Source organism: Chiloscyllium plagiosum, chromosome 11 (genome assembly GCF_004010195.1).
Source record: "Chiloscyllium plagiosum isolate BGI_BamShark_2017 chromosome 11, ASM401019v2, whole genome shotgun sequence".
Taxonomy (NCBI): domain Eukaryota; kingdom Metazoa; phylum Chordata; class Chondrichthyes; order Orectolobiformes; family Hemiscylliidae; genus Chiloscyllium; species Chiloscyllium plagiosum.
Genome location: NC_057720.1, coordinates 71268310 through 71286222, shown reverse-complemented (window position 1 = coordinate 71286222; position 17913 = coordinate 71268310). Strand labels below are relative to the sequence as shown.

Here is a 17913-nt window from a genome sequence, read left to right as displayed (position 1 = left end):
AAGTAATCATGTTGTACTGTCCTCCTCTCCAACAAATCTACAACATTAAGATGTTGTACAGCAACTAAAGATCTGCAGCCCCACCTCAGTTGTTGGTAATTTACCTGCTTTATTTGTTTAAACCTCCCCATACCTTTGTTGTTTCTTCTCTTGTACCACTGCTATTTCATTTAGCCTTGCACCATCATACCATTTATTCTTTATTTTCCCTTGACCTTCACCTCAGCATAGCTCTTCCCTTTTGTCCTGTTTGATTAGATTAGATTCCCTACAGTGTGGAAACAGGCCCTTCGCCCCAACAAGTCCGCACCGACCCTCCGAAGAGCAACCCGCCCAGACCCATTCCCCTACACCTAACACTACGGGCAATTTAGCGTGGCCACTTTACCTAACCTGCACATCTTTTGTACTGTGGGAGGAAACCGGAGCACCTGGAGGAAACCCACGCAGACACTGGGAGAATGTGCAAACTCCACACAAACAGTTGCCCGAGGCGGGAATTGAACCCGGGTCCCTGGCGCTGTGAGGCAGCAGTGCTAACCACTGAGCCATCGTGCTGCCCTAAGTTTGCATTTCCCGATCCCACCTTTGCACTTACTTAAAATGTTATAATACTTAAAATATTACTTTTTTATATTAAAAACTTATTTCCTCATTTGAATAGAAGGTTAATGAAACAGTACCCCCAATCTGTGTGACATATGTTCTTGACTGCATTGTAAATAATGCTTCTACGAATGCTGCAGTGAGAACTTCCTGTTCCTACAACAATGTATACAATTGGCAAAGAATAACGGTGAAGTATAGTTGAAGTGAAGCCACTTTTTCAGTCTTTTAAAGGTTATTTTAAATTAATTCTTCGCCCTAGCGTAAGTCCTCTGAACCCTACCCCGATGCTACTTACCTACCATCCCTGGTATCTCTCAGACCATGCGTTATCCTGATTTCCCCATCACTAGGAAATCTCAGGGGCAGGGGATGCTGAGGGGGTTAGGTCAGGGGATGCAGGAGCTGGTTGGGAGGCATTGTGATAAATATGGGGCTTTAAATGATGTGGGGGGTAGTTGGTGATATGTGTTAGCGGAGGTAATGATCCAAGTTGACGTGTGGAGCAGGTGCTTTTAGCGGCAGTAGGTATGACAGTAGTCTGAAGACACTTCTCCTAAATGAAAAGGAGCTTTCTTTTACTCCTGCAAGGAAATCAGTGTATGAAAAACATAAAGTATCAGGCAAACAGTTTGTTTGCTGAAGGGTTCTGGCAGGGCCATCAGAGTGGCTTCTCATATAACTTTCTGGCAAACTGAAGTTTGGAGTCTCAATGTTCATTGCTTCTTAAAACTTCTGATTCCATTGCATCCTTCAATCGTGGTGAATATCTCCATATCTATTAGAATCCGGTACAATAATATTTGGGCAATTAAGAATGTTTTTCCCTTGATGGATGCTGCTCGATGTGTTAAGTGTTCCAGCATATATTGATTTTATTTCAGATTTCCAGCATCTACAAAATTTTGCTTTTTAAAATTAGTTGACCATTGCTACATTATATGTTGACTGAGCTTAACCATTAATAATTGAACTAGTATTTAATGTGTATTTGCCTTTGCTGCTCAAGACAAGATAGCTGAACTTGATCAGGATATTACTTGTTGTACTATTGAGTGACACCACAAACATTGGGTGCACAGCAGTCTTCTGACCTGTAAACTCCTCACAGAATATAGTAATTTTATTGGCCAATCTACATTTTGGCGATTTGACAACTTAATAACTGAACAACTACCAGTAGCTTCAGCCTACATGACTGTATCTTACTGTGTGCGCTTTTGATTTAAGTGCCTGAAATAATTTGAGTGATTTATTTTAGAAACTAAATAATTGCATTCTGTTGATGCATCTGGCTTCTTAAATGTGACATATTAATGGCACAGTGATAATTTGGAGTTCATCGTGAAATTTCACCCGATTACATTTGATAATGCATTGAAGTGTGAGCAACCTTTTGTCCTTAAAACAATATGTGCTATAATGTAATTTCTGGACATGACCAATAGACTGTTGGAAAGACAATATAGTTATAATTCCCAAAATCCCACTCCTATATGGCTCGGTAGGCAAAAATGAGACAACATTGTTCATTGAAGATGACTATAGAAAATTGTGAGCTGTATATAGGAAATACGCTATCATTTCTGTTATCCAGTCAAGGGAGGACTTTTAATGCGTTAGTGAGGGTATATTACAAAGTTGTAACATAGTCCAGGCATTCTGATGATTTCTTGCACTGACTGTAGAGCTCACCAGTTTAGAATTTCATCAGCACCCGATGATTGTGTTACAGCCTGCAGTATAAGACCAACATTTTATTTTCTCATGTTTACTGTTGACAGTTTTTTGTTGTGTTCCCAGAAAATTGCTTGCTGCTAATTCAGTGTACTGAGGCTTCCGCAATCTCTTATTTGTCACCATGTTAATTAATGGAAAGCAGACATGAAGAATAATGTTTTGATAAATAGTTTTAAAAGTGGAGTCAGAAACATGAAGATTGAGAATTTGTTAGTAAATGTACTGTCGTTACAAGGAAATAATGTGTGGTATGCACTGCTATAACTACAGGTCTGTCTCCTTAAAAGATCAATGTGCTATAACCAGCATTTATTCGTAAATTTGGAACTGTATTTATATTTTTTATGCACTGTGTTTTGTTAAATGTATGGTAAGGTATTTCTGATATGTCTCATTGTGGTTGGAATTAATTTCTTGCGTAGACTAGCTCATGGGAAAGTACACTTATGGTTTATCTAGTTGAGAACTGATTAGAGATTACAATATTGTGTTTATAAAATGATTATTTGAAGCTGCAACTAACCTAAATTATTGGTATTAATATACTCCAGTCACCTAGTTCTGTCGGTATATCATCAACTGAGTTAAATATGTTAACAAAAAAAGTTATTGTCATGCTTTAGGGTAGGAAGAAATGAATTCATTCTGACTACATGTATGTTATGAAGAATGCTGATGTTTTAAACATGAAAACTAAGTGCATTCAATCCATATTACACTGCTATGAATTAGTCTTAACAGAAAATAGTTTTAAAGTATTTGGTTTTCTTGCCTTATCATTGCTTATAAAGCTTGTAAATTATTATTAAAACTATTTTCCAACTACAAATTGTAACAGGATTATGGTTGTATATATGATTCATTTACATGGATATGTGAAAAAAACATAATTCGGTTTCCAAATAGGAATTGCTAAATGAAGCTCAAATTTCATTTCATTAAATTTGAGTAGCACTGCTTAATTTAACATGGTACAAGAAATATTTTTTTTTGAGTCACATTCTACTGACCTGAAGGCAAACCCTTTTTAGGATAACATTAAGTTTGAGGACTAAAAAACAAATAACTGTATTGTGAATAAATGTAACCCAATGGCAGTTAGGAATGTACAGTTATGTTGTTCCTCACGTCAGCTCTCCATGTCTAAATAGTATGACAGGACAAGGCAGCAGATGAGACAAGCTGTCGCTCAGCTACTCTGGCCTTTTGAAGAGAGGCCATGGGAGGAAAAGGTGCTGCAAATAGGCTGTGAAGTTTACATACACTGCCCACTGTTAAACAGATTACCTCTAATGAAGTGTCTAATGCTCAGCCTGCATCTGCCTAATCCTAGGTGGCAGTTTGTCCCTCAGCTGCCAAGAAACACCACCCTCTGGCCTTATATCACCAATGTCTTCACAGTGCACTGGGAGGTGCCTGGCTTTAATAAACCAAGACAGTGTGTGATCTGACATGCAAATGTAGGTCATTGCATATGTAAATGTGTGATTACAGACTTGCATGCCAGAACACATTAGTGAGACTTTGCTCTCAGCATGTGGTTGTCATAGTTCCTCAAAAGCTGATGCTAACATTTGTCAAGTTATCACATACGCCAAAAAGACAAAAAACAGTGTTGTAAATGTGGTCTACTTAATGAATCTGCACTTCACAAATTCTAAAATATTTGAAAATACACACCTTGTGTTTTTAAATGTTTTGAAGTTACATTTGCATTGTATGCGCCTCACTATTGTACATTAAAAATTTTAATTGATAGGTGGCAATTGCAGCTCATGTATATTTAAAAATAAAATGAATTTCATTTGAGTCTTATCTATTTGCTTTGTTTTCTGATATGCGCAGGCATAATTCATTGCTGTCAATAATTTACATACCTGTGATGTTTATGGCATTACTTTCCCCACAAAATCCAGCAATGGTTGTGGAGATGTATGAGGCTGGGCCCAAACAACCACATTGGATATTCTTATGTTCTCCTTTAAACTTACTTCATTCTTAACAGTTCTTTAGTGACCTAATAGAAGAAGGTTGGGGGTGAGGGTTGTGGGCAGATGGCTTTAGTGTTAAGGTCAAACACACATTTCTAATTCCTGATGATTGAAAAGAGATTGAGAACCTTGAATCTGACAGAAATACTTCAATTTCTCAAAATAGCCACAAACTTTGGTTCTTGGTGAACAGTGTTTTGTAGGATTTTCAATGCGTTATGCCACTGAGTGGTGGAATTGTTTTTTTCATCATCTGCAAACTTTATGAAGTGCATGGTCTCCAGCAAATGGCTGTGAATGATCAATGATGAGTTTGGAAGCAGATTGCCATTTGCAGATAAAATTGGTACTTAACCTTTGCAGAATAGAATTCAATAAATTGTGGACGGACTTGCCTTAAATTTAAAAGAATACACAATGCCAAAAGCCCTGGTGTTGCTTGCTGCTGACCTAGAAGAAAGTCGTCCACAAAGATCAGGTGAGCTTTGTGGCATCAAGTTAACTTTTCTGATGTTAATTTGATTCTGCTGCCAACTGTAGGAAATGTCTTGATACCCCAGCTTGCAACCATGTCATCAGGCTGGATGATGAACAAAGTGTTACGGGATCTAAAAGGTTTTTCATTAGTAATTAAGACTTACTGCATCACCAAAATCAGAATTTCATCTCATTGAGGAATACTTAAATCTTTAAAGAATTTTTTACAGCAAAGATCATGTCGTAAAAAATGGAAGTCGCATTACTTAATAATTTCTGGGTAATTTTAGAGCTTCAGCAGTGTAGCTGGCAGAGGAGTGTTTAATTGCTGACCGTCGCTACAGTAGACCTCATGCCCACAGGAATACATTCCAAGACCTAGCGCGGAAGCCCGAAACTGCGGAAAGGAGTGAACGTATCCATTTAAATGGGAAATTTATCTTCCTGGCAGCCCTCTGGTCCCTGGTTCTGGAAGGTTCCCTATCATATGTACAGGCAGCGGTAAACCGCAGGTAACAGAAACTGCGGAAAACGATTCCGCAGATACAGTGGTCACTCTGTACTTGATTTCTGTGATCGACTGCACATGCACATGCCAGAATTCTGACAATTTCAACGAGTAAGGAGTGCGGATGCTGAAAGTTTCATTGCGATTACAACAGCAAAATCCGGACTATAATCTGGGAACTCCACAACTTTATCAGGCCTATAGATGAGCCGTGGAGAACAAATGGGTCTGCAATTTCCAATGTTATTTTAAATAGCATACATTTTAAAAGAATGCTTATTGGGTGAATTACCTACATTTTGCTGGTTAATTAACTGAGACCTTTGCTTTGTTTGTAGCAAATAATAGCAAAATTAAAGGCATGGATTTTCTAAATTCAGCTTAAAACACTTGTGTTAATTGCAAGAATACTGCATCTGTCAAAGAACATTAATATTTACTGTGGCATATGTCATCTGTCATGTGGCATTTGCAAAACTAATTCTGCAAATTTTTGTTGCAAAATTTTGGTTTTAGCAACTGTAAATTACTACATTTGCATTAAAGTGTCTCGTGTTACGTTAGTGGAGGACAGTGATCATTCATATGGATTTCTTGAAGTGTATCAATTAAAGTGTGTTAGAAACCAAGTACATTTATGTGGCTAAGTTCAGACAAGTGCTGAAAATCTGGGGAACAAATTGCTATGAATACAGAGTGTCAGCTTCTGAAGTGACAGGAATAAGATCAACATCTCAACTATGCAACACCTTTAGAATAATGAAACAACACAAGGCACTTCACAGAAGAATTCTAAGTCAAAGCATGATACTGAGCCATGTGTGGTGATATTAGGTCAGGAAGACCAAAAGCTTGGTTAAAGAGCAGTTTTAAGTGTCTTAAAAGAGAAAAATGAGGTGCAGGGATGCAGTTTTGATAATCCTGAATCTTAGGAAACTGAAGGTACAGCCGCCAATGGAGGAGCAATTAACGATGAGGATGCTTAAGAAAACAATTAGAGGGTTGCAGGACTGGAGAAGACCATGGAGTTCAGAGGTTATGAAAGGATTTGAAATAAGGATGAAAATTTTAAAATCAAGACATTACTTGGAAGATGCAAGAATTTGAATAACTCTGATAAGCTTGGTGAATCAGTCAGACTGAAATGTAGGGCTGACGTTTTGTATTTTTGGGCAAAGTATTTGGTTGAGTGAGATTCATGGAGTCTGCTATGGTTGACAGCAATTTTTCACGCAGTTTTCTGCTCATCATTAATTTTGCATCCAGAATCTACAGCACCTGTCCTATGGTATTGCATGGTAGTGGGTGGAAATGCTCTCCGTTATCAGGAACATCCAGCATTTTCACTGCAGATGCAATGTTTAAAGGCCACAGCATCAGATGCTGCAAGCAAGAAACAACTGTTCTCACTGCGGTTTCCATCATTATCTCCAAAGATATGACCCAGAAAGAAAAAGTAGCTCCTTGGTTTGCCAACAGGGACCTGAAACTGCTTGTGGAGAGAAGTGTGTTGCTGTATCCTGTTGACAGTCAAAAGAAGCTTTGACAACAGATCCAACTAGCCTGAACTGTGATGGTGGGTCAGTCTAGTGCCTTGGTAGAAAGTGATGCATTAACCTTCTTTCTGCACTCCAGAAGGGTAAGTGCCACCACCTTTTCTTGCAAGCTCACAGGGTCACCATTCACTTGAGGTCTGCAGTGCACATGCCTTTCACCAGGAATTACAGACTATAACTCTCTCCAGTGCATGTAACATATTAAGTCAATTACTCTCACCTATCTCGTCTTTCCAAACTATACATCCTTAGTGTCCTCTCCACTTCTTATGCAGAGTTGGAGGTGTGAAATAGCAGACATGATACTCCCCCCCCCCCCCACTGTAAAACCAAAAATCCTAGATTTGGCCAGCTCAGTAAGCATCCCTGTACCATGCTGTTCTGTGCAGTGCTTTCATTATTATCAATGCTAATCTATTCTTAAACTGCATCAGCTTTAATTCCTTTTAGTCAACAAAATGCCTCTCTCCTTTTATGCAGGCTCTAGCAACTCTGAGTGAAGCTCTATTAAGAAGTGGAGATTTACCACAAATCTTGGGCTTTACCTCCACCGTTACCCTCTACTTTTGAAGATAAAGTCCTCAACCATCAGAGAATGTGCTGCCAAGGCTTTCACTTGCACTGTCCCCTGGCTCTGAGACTTCCAGTTCAGTTGTCTTCGACTCAGGAGCACAATCTGATGAGTACCTCGCTGACACATGTCCAGGACAAATCAAAGAAGAGACCTCCTGGGTCTCAGGCACCTGCTCAACCCAGGATAGAAAACAATCCATGGCTTGGCCATTAATGACTTTGTCAAAATGTACAGACAGACACGATCAGCAAGCAGATTTGTTAGAGAGATTCAGTAAACTGCACCAAAGGATAGAGGAGTCCATCAATGTTATGTGCACCTTGATTCCAGCATATATTTCTGTCTGTTTCTTTGGATAGATACACTAAGTGTCTGTCAGTTATGCAGACAACCTGCACACTATAAGTAAAGCCATAAGTGCTCAGCATCCACAGCAAGATGGAAGATGGCATGGTACTAGGAAGGACATATCGGGAAGAAGGTTCATGCACAGGATTCCCAAAGCTTCATTTAAGAATTAATGCAGAAAGTTCATTGCCCCTCTGCCTGTAATCCTAAAATCTGCTGATGTCCAAGTTGAGGGGATTGTGCTTGCACTTATACAGGAAACTGTCAGCTGGCCTGGGCTCTATAGGCCCAAACACCCCTTGGGTCAACTATTCAAGTCTTCCAGGTCACTAGGGCTAACAGCAGAGCAGGCTTCCTCAACCCCAGCTGTGGAAGTCAGGGTTGCACATCAAAGTGATGAGAGGCAAGGGAAGTTTGAAAAAAACCTTATTGAGGCACTTAATGGCATTGGCAGACACATTGTTCTCAGTTAAGTTGCACTGATATGTGAACTTGCCATATAGACATTTGTACTTTTAAAATATCTGCTCCAGTGTCTTGTTGTTGGACCTGGTTCTGTCGTACCCATGTGAGGTGGGAGAGTGCACATGTCCAGTTCACATGCTCACTCTCCCTTATAGCTCTGTAATTTGCAGAGAAAAGCCGCACAAATTGCTGCCCCTTGTAGGTTCAATACAGTCTGACATGACTGTTGAGTATTTCAGGGCATCCAAGCAGTCTGAACCATCGAAGGGTTACCAACAATGGCAGGGTGAAAAGGAAAGATTTTTCTCAACATGCTAGCTGTCAGAATTACTGCAGAACTCTTCACATCATATGCTGATGGAAACTTGGGAATGCTAGAAAGAGTACCATCATCAACAGTACTTCAGAGTCCCTCCATCAATCACAGTGAAGCATCATGCTGTGGCCTGACACTGCGCCATTTCAGGTTTTAGATGAAGATCAGTCTCATGCTTTGATAAAGAGATCTGAGGTATGTTATCATATTCAAATATGTTGCATAACTAGTATTCATGCTACAGTGGGGCCTTAATTCTGGGAGTAAATCCCCACAATAAATTTCCCTCCCGATCTCTGACGAAAACCACCCTGAAAATTACAGGCCATGACTTTGCATGTTTATACTTCAACACATGAAAGTGGCAGTTATTTCTGAAATAGAGTCATAGAGATATACAGCACAGAAACAGACCCTTTGGTCCAACTCGTCCATCCCAACCCAATCTAGTCACACCTGCCAGCAGCTGGCCCATATCCCTTCAAACCCTTCCTATTCATATACCCACCTAAATGCCTTTTAAATGTTGCAATTGTGCTGCCTCCGCCACTTCCTCTGGCAGCTCATTCCATACAAGTACTACCCTCTGCGTGAAAAGGTTGCCCCTTAGGTCTCTTTTATATCTTTCCCCTTTCACCCTAAACCTATGCCCCCTTGTTCTGGACTCCCCCAAACAAGTGAAAAGACTTGTTTACCCTATCCATGCTCCTTATGATTTTATAAACCTGTATGAGGTCACCCCTCAGCCTCCAACACTCCAGGGAAAACAGCCCCAGCATGTTCAGCCTCTCCCCATAGCTCAAATCCTCTAATCCTGGCAACATCCTTTGTGGAAGGTATTTCTGAAATGCCAATCTCAGATGGGTTTAAGTTAGCATCTGATTGTTTTTGCTGATGTGAAATGACAAGGGGTCAATTAGTGCGAACAGTGTAGTGATCATGATTGTTTGAGGCCATAATTTGTAATGTTCATTCTTAGACAACGCATGACCTGCTGATGAAGTGGAATTTCAAGCTAGATGGGTGGAATTGCTGAATCAGCATGTGTATGATTAATATAATTGCTCCTGCCAGGGTTTCATGTTTAAACCATTTCATGCCCTTGAAGAGAAGAACAGTGATGGTGCATTCTATATGCGGTGCAGCCATTTTGAATTGTTATTGTGCACTTGACTTTGAATCAAAGATGGCAAGATTGCATCATCTTGCACTTGTAATCATTCTCTCACCAATCCAGTCCATTGAAGCTGATCGCCAGGACTCCATGTCTTCTGATAAGCCCACTATGGACTGACTGTAGTCCACCCCTTGATGGAATTGTAAGCCAGTCCTGACTGAGAATGTACCAGCCTCCAGATTGATGTTTGCACACCATCCTGATGGACTGATCACTCTCAGACTGGTTGTACTTAAACTGCAGGAATGACCAGGATGTTGATCCCTGGCTTTGGTCGGATGAAGTCTCTGACTGACCATGGCCAAGCTGTCAGGATTGGAGGAAGATGAGCCCTGACTGACTGTAATTCCCCCCTAGGGACTAATCCCATTTCACTTTCAGGTTGAAGCACAGTTAAATGAAGGCCTAGAGGAGTAAGTAGCAAGCTGCTGCTGCCTGGTGACTGCTCTGATGTTCGTGTTGATGTTGGTATTGCCTAGTTTTTCAGTGAAGTGAAGAAAGTGGTGATTTGGAATTGGTACGAACTGAAGTGAGTTGGGCCAATAATGGAAGTAAGGTAATAATTGTATAATAGCAAGATTCTGAAGTCACCATTTAAACCTAAAGAGGAAAAGTGGGAATACTTTTTATCACTGTACATTTGAGATTCTGATTATTTCATTCTGTATTTTCCTAACTTTCTTTCCATTGTCCATGCCACTCAAAAGAGAGGAAATTCTGTCCTTCCTCTTAAATTTTTCAATTAAATTCCAAGTCTGAAATAAATTCCATTGCCTTAAGTTTGCTAGATAATTTAATAATTAACAGTGAAGGGAGTCGATGCTTTAAAAGTTAATTTTCACAGTGAATCTACTTGTTAATAATTATACAAAATTACTTTCAGGAGTTAACAGTGAGAACATAAATAGAGTGCATAATAGGCAACCAAAACTCATTTATTTCGTGCCTTAGCTATAATTCAATGTCTTGAGGCACTTCAGGTGCATTATGAAGTTAAATTTAACACTGAACCACATATAGAGATGTTGTGTCAGATGACCCAAACCATGGTCACATGGATACCTCAAAGTTTGTGAGAAGATTTGTAGCTCGGCTGCTCGTTGTTGTGGTTCTGTTTGCCGAGCTGGGAATTTGTGTTGCAGACGTTTCGTCCCCTGTCTATTATTATGCTATTATAGGACAAGCCAAACAGAGAACAGCCAGGGAATTCCTAGAGGCATAGCACTCATCCACAGATTTAATCAATAAGCACATCGACCTGGACCCAATATATCGACCACTGCAACGGACAGCTGGAACTGATAACCGGAAGCGACAGATTCAAACCACTATAAATGGAGGAAGGAACGATCACAGAAGCGCTTCACAGGAGGCTCCCAAGCACTGAGGATGTCACCTAGACAGGGGACGAAACGTCTGCAACACAAATTCCCACAACATGGATACCTTTTAAGGACTGTCTTGAAGGAGGAAAGCAAGATTGAGAGGGGGAGAAGTTCAGCCTTGCTGTTCCTGAGCTTGGGGCTTAGGCACCAGTGATGGAGCAATTAAAATCACGGCTTCACAAGAGATCAGAATTAGAGGAGCACAGATATCTTGAAGGGTTGTAGTTGAAATAATTCCACAGAGGCCAGTATCCCATCACCCAGTCCCCTTAATTTATACATGGAGAGTCCTTGACACTGATCCAATTCCCTCAGATTGCTCTGAATGAACAGGATTCTGATAGTCCTGTTCTTATCTGTGAGCCATGGCTCCCTGATTTGGGCTGTTAATCTGGTCCAATCAGGGAACTTCTATTGTATGATGTCCACCTGGCTGATCTTGTTACAATCACTACTTCTTTCCACCGCCGACTCCAAGGCCATAGGCCCGTTCATTTCTTGTAGTTCCTCGTAGGGCATTTTAGCATCAGGTCAGATTCCTGAAACTCTGCCTCTGATGCGGGTGACTTGTAACATACAGTAGCTTGCCTCATGCACCAGGAGTGTCTTGGAAGAAATTCATTCTGATCTTGGGCAGCAAAGGAATTGAGTCAGCAACATCCACCATGTCCAACTCAGAATCTGAGGTATCCTCAACGCTTGATGGAGAGGGAAAGCAGTTGGAAAAGGTATAAAGGAGCCCGGCAAGTTTTTCTCCCACACCTTTTGAGAGTTTGCAGCTTTTATGTCATCCACATGCTTGTTCAGGACCACCTACTCAGTCTTTGGAGGTAACTGGACCTGATCTTGTGTTGACTGTGCCTCTTACACATGCAGGGCCATTCTCGGAGTCTGTGTCCATTGAGTCTTCTCTCCATTAGCAACTCTACTGGAGCTATCCCTGTGGTTGCGTGAGGGGTGGTCCAGTAATCAAATTGGAACTGGGATAGTTTGGTATCTAGTGAAGCCATAAGCTGTTTCTTTGAGCCTGTCTTCAACATTTCTGGACGTCTTTTTCTGCCAGACCATTGGATGACTTTAGGAAATAATCAAATGTCTGTTGGTAAACAATGACCCCATTAACTATGACCAACACTTCCAGGAGTCCATGTGTCACAGAAGATGCACAAACATTTTTTATTGTCGTCCCCGTGTTTGACAAATAAACTCTGCACATCCAGCCACTTTGAGTGGGTATCCACAATGATAAAAAATATTGAGGCCATGAAAAGACCTACATAGCCAAAGTGTAACCGAGTCAAAGGTTTACCTGGCCATTCCCATGAATGTAGGGGAGCTGCTGGCCATCATTTTTGTCTTTGTTGGCACTCTGGGCACTGTCCCACCCACACATCTATGTCTTCACCTAATCCTTGCCTCCAAACATAATTTCTTGCCGACATCTTCATTTTGGAAACCCCGGATGATCATGGTGGAGTTCAGCCAATATCCAGCAGTGCTCTTTGTTCGGGACAATCAGTCTTGCTCCCCATAATAATATGCCGTCTTCTGTGACTTGTTAGAAGTGTACAAGGTGATGAGAGGCACAGATAGAGTGATTATCCAGAGACTTTTTCCAAGGGCAGAAATTGCTATCATGTGGGGACATAATTGTAAGGTGATTGCAGAAAGATTTAGGGGAGATGTCAGAGGTGGGTTCTTTACACAGAGTGGTGGGTGCATGGAATGCAGTGCCAATGGTGGTGGTAGAGTCAGATACATTAGGGACATTTAAGCGACTCTTGGATAGGCACATGGATGATAGTAAAATTTAAGGGTTAATAGGTTAGTTTGATCTTAGAGTAGGATAAAAGGTCAGCATAACATGAAGGGCTGAAGGGCCCTGTACTGTGCTGTACTGTTGTATGTTCTCATCAGTATCTGAAATGTTGAGATGCTGAATGCCTGACTAAATGAAAGGCAGTGCTATTGGCAATGGCTATGCATTTGTAAATAAAGGGTTGATTGGTGATGGGATGCCGGCTGTTAAAGATTTATTTCAGAACCCCTGTTGTTTGTAACACATATAAATGATTTGGAGGAGAATGTCAGTGTCCTAATTAGTAAGTTTGTGGATGTCACAAAGATTGGGGAACTGCTGATAAGGTGGGGGATTGCCAAAGGATATGGCAGGACATAGATTGTCTGAAACTGGGGCAGACAAATGGCAGATGGAATTTAATCCGAACAAATGCAAGGTGATGCATTTTGGAAGATCTAATGCAGGAGGGGAGGATACAGTAAATGGCAGAACCCTTAGTAACATTAGCATACAGAGAGGTCTTGGTGTACAAATCCGCAGTTCCTTGAAGTGGCAACCCCTAGATAAGTTGCTGAAGGTGTATGGCATGCTTGCCTTCATTACTGAGGGCATACAGTATAAAAATTGGTAAGACATGTTGCAGCTATTAGAACTTTAATTTGACCACATTTGGAATATTGCATGCAGTTCTGGTCACCATAACACCAGAAAGATGTGGAGGCTTTGGAGACGATACAGAGATGGTTTACCAGGATGTTGCCTGGTTTGGACGATATTAGCTACAAGGAGGGATTGGATAAACTTGGTTTGTTTTCACTTGAATGTTGAAGGATGAGGAGTGACCTGACAGAAGGTTACAAAATTATGAGAGGCATGATAGAATGGATAGTCAGAGTTGTTTTCTCAGGATAGAAATATCCTTTGTTAGGAGACATAAGTTTAAGGTAAAAGGGGAAAAGTTTAAAGGAGATGTAAGAGACAAATGCCTTACACAGAGGATGGTAAGTGCCTGAAATGCACTGCCAGAGGAGGTGGTGGAAGCAGATACAATAGCAATGTATATGTGTCATCTTGACAGATGCATGAATAGACAGGGAATAGAGGGATACAGACAGTGTCGAGGCAAAAGGTTTTTAGTTTAGAAAGGCATCATGTGTCAGTGCAGAGTTGGTGGGCCGAAGGGCCTGTTCCTGTGCTGCACTGTTTTTGCTCTTTTGTTCTTTGCTGCTGTTGGCATGCCCTCCTGCACTCTCCATTGAACCAAAGTTGATCCCCTGGCTTGATGGTAATGATTGAGTGGGTGATATGCCGGGCCATGAGGTTACAGATTGTGCTGGAGCACAATTCTGCTGCTGATGGCCTACAATGCTTCATGGATGCCCAGTTTTGAGTTGCTAGATCTGTTCGAAGTCTGTCCCATTTAGTACAGTGATAGTGTCACACAACACGATATAAGGTTATTCTCAGTGTGAAGACTGGACTTCGTCTCCACAAGGACTGTGCGGTGGTTGCTCTTCCCAATACTGTCATGGGCAGATGCACCTGCAGTCAACAGATTTGTAAGGATGAGGTGAAGTATATTTTTCCCTCTTCCTGGTTCCAGGTTCTCTCACCACCTGCTGCAGACTCTCTCCAGCAGTTATGTTCCTTAGGACCAGCCCAGTTCCATCAACAGTACTGCTGCCAGGCCACTCTTGTGTTGGACATTGAAATTCCCCACCCAGAGTACATTTTGTGCCCTTGCCACCCTCAGTGCTTCGTCCAGGTGTTGTTCAACATCGAGGAGTGCCGATTCATCAGCTGAGGGAGGGTGGTACATGATAATTAGCAGAAGGTTTCCTTGCCCATGTTTAACCTGAAGCCATGAGACTTTTCACTGGAGAATAGGAGATTGCAAGGCCACCTTATAGAAGTTCATAAAATTATGAGGGATATAGATAGAGTTAATGGTAGTTACCTTTTTCCCTAGAATGGGAGATTTCAAGACAAGGGGGCACGCTGTTAACATGAGAGGAGAGAGATTTAAAAAAGACATGAGGGCCAACGTTTTTACATTGGGTGGTTTGCATGTGGAATGAACCTCCTGAAATGTGGTGGATGTGGGTACAATTACAATGTTTAAAAGACATTTGGATAGGTACTTGAATAGGAAAGGTTTGGGGGGATGTGGGCCAGGAGCAGGCAAGTGAGACTTGTTTAGTTTGGGATTTTGTTCAGCAGAGAATGGTTGGACCGAAGGGTCTGTTTCTGTGCGATGTGACTCTATGGCTCTACTGTGATTTGGTCTTGCCAGGTCCAAAAAGGTTTCAGTTCTGGTTGTGATGGCCCTTTCGTTTCTCCTGTCACCACCAGATGTTTTTGCCAAGACTGGATCTTTCTGCTTCCAATGTTTGATATTGTCAGCTGTGACTGGAAGTGTGTCCAGAAAATTTAAGACCTTTATGGACTCTTTCAGTGGTGGTATCAATATGGTGTGTCTGCCAGTGGGAGGCATTTCAGTACATCCACATTTACTACTTAACCTCCCGAACAGTATTCCAACTTGTAATTATACGCACTTTGTATTACAGACCACCGCCAAATTCACCCTGAAGCTATGGGCTTGTCCGCTTTAAGTAGACCGAGCAGGGATTTGTGGTCCGTTATTATTACAAATATACAAAATTGTAGCATACTTCTGGGTGGCACATTTGCTCAGTGGTTAGCACTGCTGCCTCACAGCACCAGGGTCCTGGGTGCGATTCCCACCTGTCTGTGTGGAGTTTGCACATTCTCCCTGAGTCTGCATGGGTTTCCTCCGGGTGCTCCGGTTTCCTCCCTCAAGCCAAAGATGTGCAGGTCAGGTGAATTGGCCATGCTAAATTGCCTCCAGTGTTAGGTACGTTAGTCAGAGTTAAATATAGGATAGGGGAATGGATTTGGGTGGGTTTCTCTTTGGAGGAGCGGTGTGGACTTGTTGGGCCGAAGGGCCTGTTTCCACACTGAAGAGAATCTAATCTAATTAATCTTCTTGGAATCGTCATCTAACCCCAATTGCAAGTATGCATGACTGATGTCCAGCTTTGTGTATAACTCGTCTATGCAAGGCATTGGGTTTTTATCCAGCTGAGAAAAACATCTATTAAACATCTTTAATATCCTCACAAAGGCAAATTGACCCATCACAATCGCTATGACCGTGTGCTGCCCATTCTGCAAAGTGTACTGATTTGATGATTCTTTCACTTTCCAGCCTTCTGATTTCTACCTCTACCTTTTGCCCGTAAGGCAAATGGCAGTGGATGGGCCTTGCGGAATTGCTTTTGAGTCAACGTGCAAGGTAGCTTTGGCCTCATTCATAGTCCCTCGACCTTCCAGATATGTAATTACAACTTCACTCAAGCAGCCATTTACTCTTCAAAAAATGTTGTGCCAATCCAGGTGAATCTTTCTCAACCAATTTTACCTCCAAGTTTGGACCCGAGCCTTTTACTACAATCAGTGATAACTGAACCAGCTGTTTCTCATGTGAGACTGGAACCTAAGTTGTACTCTTTAGGTCCACCTGGCTGACCTCATTACAATCACAGTGGAGTTACAGGAAAAAGAGGGAATAGAATAAGGGATGCCATGTAAGACAAAACAGGCTTCTAGCACTGACCCTTTGTCAAAACCCCATTTCTATAAAATAATCATACACTTCTTTGAAATGGCAGATCTGCTGTATATTTTGAGTTTCATGTATTTATAATTGAGTTCACTAAAACTTCAATACAGTTGTTGAATATTTATTTCAAAAGCCACATATCAGATTCTTGTATAGGTTGAGGGAGTGAAAAGATTGGGCAATTGAAGGACAGGAGTGGAATAGAGCATGAGAATGAGGCATATTTGATGTCCAAATATACTGTGAAATGGTGACTGGATCCAAGACTTGCCAGGGAAGCAAAACATTATAAGATTGACATTAACCAAAGTTGGATGTAAGGCAGACAGATATGGGGGAGGATAAGCCTGCAATGAAATTAATCAGGTATAAAACGTTGTAAATTTTGTATATAAAAGAGTAATAGTATCATCTTCTAAATTCTTTTTGGCTGGCAACATGGGTGAAGCACAAAAACTTAAAAATAATTTAGACTTTGATAGTCTTGAATTGTAAGAAGTATTTTACCCCAAAATTGATTATCAGCAAGATTTAGATCAGAATATGGTGTCATACAGGCATCACACATGATAATTTAATAAATTTCATGTCCATTAGTTGTAGGGTCTGTGTTGCATTTCTTGGTTGCTGTGCCATCTATTTTATTTTGTTAATTGTGCTAAGAGCACCAGCTCTTGATTTAAAGGTTGTGTGCAACTGATAGATACTCACTGGGAAGTACCTAAGATGAGAAATGCCCTGGTTTGAATGGTGATGGAGATAGACTGTATTGCAGCTTTAAAAGGGAATCAGTTAATACTTGAGAGAGAACAACAATACTGGATATGTGATAAGAAGGGAATGTAGGATTTGTCAGATTACTCTTGAGAGAGCTAGAATGCCTCAACGGGTTGAATAGCCCACTTCTGTCCTGTAACCATTCTATGATTCCATGAATTTTTTCAAGATTTTTTAGAGTGACATGTCTTTACCTGTACAGGTTGCCTCTAGCTATGTGAGGCATTCAGATGGGGCTCCACAGAAACAAGCTAATGCGATACAAAACAGTACTTGAATAAACATTGTGAATAATCTGTATTTTGCACATTAATGATCTTCAAATAAATTCAGGAACAGACTTACTTGAGCCTTTAACTAGTATCTTAATAAGGACTAATCCTTTTACCTGCTTCTCTTATAAAGTGAAGATTTCACGAGTGGCTCAAAAATGCAAATACCCTTAGCTTTTTCAAAGAAATTTTTTTTTATAAGTGTTCAAAAATGGCACATTGTGGAATACTAGTGTTTCAATCCATCTCCCTACAGAACAATGAGATACATAGT

At 40.9% G+C, this 17913-nt stretch overlaps 1 protein-coding gene across 3 annotated transcripts in view; it reads left to right on the top strand.

Annotated features, from left to right (window-relative positions):
- Positions 1-17913, top strand: part of nek7 (NIMA-related kinase 7) — a 190118-nt gene that overhangs the window by 100446 nt on the left and 71759 nt on the right. The window lies entirely within an intron of this gene.